We start from the raw sequence: 4,680 nt of genomic DNA, 5'->3' as shown, positions 1-4,680 counted from the left end.
CTCTACACTTTGTCGGTTGCCTTTGTAAAAGCAGGCATTAACTGTTGTCAACACACTAGCTATAGGTTTTATTAGTCCAAATATCAATTCACTGTGAAGCATTACTCTACTGCAGTGCACACACTCTACATTACAGCCCTAACTCTGTACTTTTACTCACACGTTCATTTGTTATGCTTTTGAATACTGTAGTAGACCTCTGACATCACTGGCTTATTGGCAAGGAGTAACTTTTTTATATTGGTGGATTGTTGTCCATTGCACACTGTACAGTCTTCTTTGTTTGGCTTTGTAAGTCTTCTTATCAACAGCCTGGCTGAAGCTTACCCTAATAGAGTTCCCAACCCAACAAACCTGAAATAATTAGAACAAAGCTTTTTTCATTTATTCATTTCACCTATGTTTCCTACATTGGTAGAAACATGCAGAGTAGGGTATTTATGTATGGTAATTCTGCAGAAACAAAACGAATCTGTGTTGCTCTGCACCACAGAATGTAACAAAAGTTCAGTAGAGCTCTGCCTGGCCTTGTGTGGCAGGCTGCAGATGGCGGAGGAGCCATGCACTGATCTCCTCACGGAGACGGCCTGCGGGGTCTTCCCGATCTCCCTCGCATGGTCAGAGGGCGCTGCCAAGACCCCCGGGGTGTTCTGAGGGGTACAGGGGACCAGCTGTCTATGAACTGGAACAGAAGTCATTGAGAAAGAGGACCTGACTTGAGGGAAGAGGAAGAGCAAGACAGAGAAAATGAGTGTTGAACTTTATACTGACGCTCTGACTAACTGCAGGGGAAAGGAAGGATCGCTGCTTTATTGTATAAATAGACAGCAGATACGAGATGCAGGAGGTCAGATTCGCAGGAGAATCATGCACCCAACCAGGGCTCTTCCTTTCTACGTTCACACACTGGCTGGGTGTTTAGTATTACACATACGTTTTAGCAGTCTCATAATTGTAGTTGTATAGAATCAGGAAAGTTGAATGTGTGTGTGTGTGTGTGTGTGTGTGTGTGTGTGTGTGTGTGTGTGTGTGTGTGTTGCTGTTACCAGAGAACTGAGGATTCTGATATTCTGGGCTTTCCTTGGGTGCAGACCAGGCAATGACCTGTGGGTTTTGGGGGTTTATTTTGGTCAAAAACTGTGATGTTTTTTTTTCCCAATTCTGTTATAAAAAAAAAAAATCAATCAACCTAATCAATACTCTAAATATAAATATGCCCAAACCAGTATTTACATTCTGTAAAGTGCTGCAAATCTTTACAGTAATAACAGTTCTTTATTAGGTTTAGCTTGAAGCTTTATTTTGAATAGACAGATACCAGAGTTGAATGGACTGATACCATTTGTTAATAAACAAATCTCTTGTAAACAAATGCTGACAGCATTTTCAATAGAACAAAAAAATGTATAAAATGTTTGTACCCTTATTGGTTGTGTTTTTGATAAACAATGCTTTGTGACCCTCCCCAAGTGAACCATGATAATATTTTATGGATCTGGTCAAGGTTATGTTGAATTATATAAAGCATGTTGGGGTTATTTTATGACATAACGTTATTAAAATAGCAATATTATGGTATACAAAAAGTACTAAAAGTGGATTAGAGTGCGGAGGGGTAATTTGTCTATCGCTAGGGAATGAACAGTATACACAGAATTATAGTAGCATATATATATATATATATATATATATATATATATATATATATATATATATATATGTGTATTACTTATAAAATATATTACTTATAAAATTATATATTACTATTTTATATATTACTATATTCTGTATTCTGTCAACAAATTATACCATAACAAGAAATCCCATTAGAGAATAATGGTAAATAATAATAATAATAATCTTAATAATTTTATATCAGTTGTATATCAGTTTTATATATAATCAGTAACAAATTCACACAGTTCTCTATAGAGAAAATGAAAGATTAAAGATATATTAAGATGGACAGATTAAAACTGATGAAAGGCAATACAGGTTATGAGAATGCAGCATTAAATTACTGGGGGGAAAAAGTGGTAAAAAAAAATGCTGTAAAAAATGCATGATGGTACATGATGGTAAATAAATGGTAAAGGCACCTTTCTTTGCGTTTGCCAGGAATTTCGACTGACCTTTGAGCTGCTCTCTGATGGCCTGATCTAGTGGGGACTTTACAATTCATTTCCTGAGGGTGTGTGGGGAAAAGCCATGAGACATATATTTTTATGCTTAAATATATAAACATCATATACAAACAAGTGTTCTCGTGTTTGCTATGTTTTATACTTTCCTGAGTCTCTGCAGGAAAAGGACAGGACAGGTTTTTGCTTACTTTGTTTTTATTAACACAAATTACCTAAATTACCTAAATAATGTGTGCATTAATCCTTGTAATTTCACAAATCCAATTTAGTATAAATTATAAAATAATAATACATAATAATAAAGTTAAAGAAATGTAATGTAAGAGCACATTATGTTTTAGAGCTAAACCTCTTCAGAGACACAGAGGAATAACAATGTTGCGGCCTGTGTCTGCAGAGAGCCCACAGCTCTTCATCGCCCTCCACTCTAATGAGGCTTTTGTGTATAACAAGATGGTGAATAACGAGAGGGTTGATTGTACAGTGCCAGGTACTTCACGTTACCCCTCGCTTTCAATTAACGGGGAAATGAAATGTTACTTTCAAACGCATTCTATAATTACGCATCCATTTGGATTACTTATTTATTTAAATGTTTTTGTTTTTTTTTGCCATAAGCAGCCAGAAATCCTTTATTAGTAAACAAGATGCTTGATATTTAATTGGCACTAGCTTTAATTGATGATAGCATTGTGGGCGTGAAAGACAAATTTGGAGGGAATCTGCTGATTGATGTTTTAGAGCTATGCAGTAATCACTTCATCAGGTCATAATTCAATCAAAACACACTGGCATTTTCATCTGGTTTTAATTGCCTTATTTGAAGCCCATATCTGCTGCACTGTGGCATGTGGTGGAGGTGAGGGTGTGTTCTGAGAGGAAAAGAGCAGACACTGTTGCCATATTAGTGTTTTAATGAAATATCGTCCTCATTTTCTCTGTCAGTGAGTTCCTTCTCCTTATGGTTAAAGTGAGCAAGCTCTATGTGCAGGAGATCACAGACTGTATATCCAACATCTAATGAAATGGAAATATAAGAAAGTATAACTGGTGTTATCCTGAGTACTTTTAATATAAAGCAATATCTTTACATTCATCACTAGAACCTTATTTATCCTCATCATTGAATTGAATTGAGTCAGTGTACTCATACCTACTCTACTGATAAAGTGCATCAAAGACGAAATTATGAAATTAATAAGTGTCTAAACTTGAGCAAATGAGCATATGAGAGTCATATAGAGAAGGTCTTGATTAATAATGCAGTAATTGTAATAATCCAGTAGCCTTACCTTATTGTTGCTGCTTCATTAGTTTGTTTGAAGCTTTAGATAGGTGATACAATAAAACACAAAAACGGAAGAGAAGCTGTAAAAACTGCCATAATATTAAAATGGTCAACCCTCATATCAGCTGCATGCGGCAGTGGAATCATCTGACAAAAAAAACCAAAAAACCAAAAAAAACTTTCTGAAGCCTGAGTAAACTAGCAATTAGCTCTCTCTCTCTTTCTCTCTCTCTCTCTCTCTCTCTCTCTCTCTCTCTCTCTCTCTCTCTCTCTCTCTTTCTCTCTCTCTCTCTCTCTCTCTCTACCTCTCACTACCCCTCTCTCCATCTCTCTCTCTCTCTCTCTCTCTCTCTGTTTTTCTGGGCCCAGAGTGGAAATCAAACTACCTTAGTAGCAAGAAGACACGATGCCTGTAATTTGAAATCAATAAACAAATAAATTAAAATAAATGACTGCAAAGCTGTTACAGAGCAAAATAGCTTAGCTTTTGTACGTAGGGCATATCTTATAGAGTCCTATTAATGTTCACAATTCACTTAATTTTTTTACTCAGCACAAGAGTCGGCGTAACCATGACACTGATTTGTCCAGGGAGAGAAAATGCTTTGTTGGCCTGAGACCAGACCCCCCCGATCTGTCCTTTCTGCCTCTTTCCTTTCTCTCACTTCTCACCTTTTTCTCTCTATTTCTTCCCCTGTCTCTCCATGTTGCCCTTTTCAAGGGTTCGTGTCTCGTGTGTGACATTAGGAGTCGTAAGTCTCTTTTTGTTATTACTTTTTTTTCGTCCTGTGCATATTCCTGTGGAGACTCGTAGGAGAAACATTAACTTGCATGCTATATGAAAGTTGGAATTTGTCACAAGTGCTATAAGGTACGAGTACACAGAGTGATTCTGTAGCTCATTTTGGAGCTGACTAATGAGTAGTGGAGTACCGATTTTATTGTAAAGTCTTTGAAACCATAATCACACACTTTTTTATTTGGATTTTCATTTTTATGTGAACGACACTCAGATTTGCTCTCAGTGGAAGCTCTTGTTAATGATGTTGCTAAAATCTTTCTTCTACTTGCTCAACATTGAACAGGCTCACCTGTCCTTCTCTCAATCTGCCGCTGAGTCTCTTATTCATCCCTTCATTTCCTTCCATGCTGAATATTCCAACTCTCTTCTGTATATCAACTCTCCCAGCATAATTGCTCCGTTCAAATGGTTCAGAATTCTGCGGCCATCTTCTAACTCACACCTGC

General features: G+C 36.9%; 1 long non-coding RNA gene across 1 annotated transcript; it reads right to left on the bottom strand.

Annotated features, from left to right (window-relative positions):
• Positions 1–650: 650 nt before the first annotated feature.
• LOC113578241 lies at positions 651–3,551 on the bottom strand. Its single transcript, XR_003410716.2, has 4 exons — positions 3,437–3,551; positions 2,133–2,185; positions 1,047–1,104; positions 651–682 (listed from the first exon to the last, which is right to left on the bottom strand). It is a non-coding gene; the product is annotated as an uncharacterized LOC113578241 (long non-coding RNA).
• Between the last annotated feature and the right edge of the window lie 1,129 nt (positions 3,552–4,680).

Source organism: Electrophorus electricus, chromosome 21, assembly GCF_013358815.1.
Source record: "Electrophorus electricus isolate fEleEle1 chromosome 21, fEleEle1.pri, whole genome shotgun sequence".
In the NCBI taxonomy this organism is placed as follows: Eukaryota; Metazoa; Chordata; class Actinopteri; order Gymnotiformes; family Gymnotidae; genus Electrophorus; species Electrophorus electricus.
The sequence above is the reverse complement of the archived record's forward strand: the minus strand, read 5'-3'. Positions and strand labels throughout refer to the sequence as shown.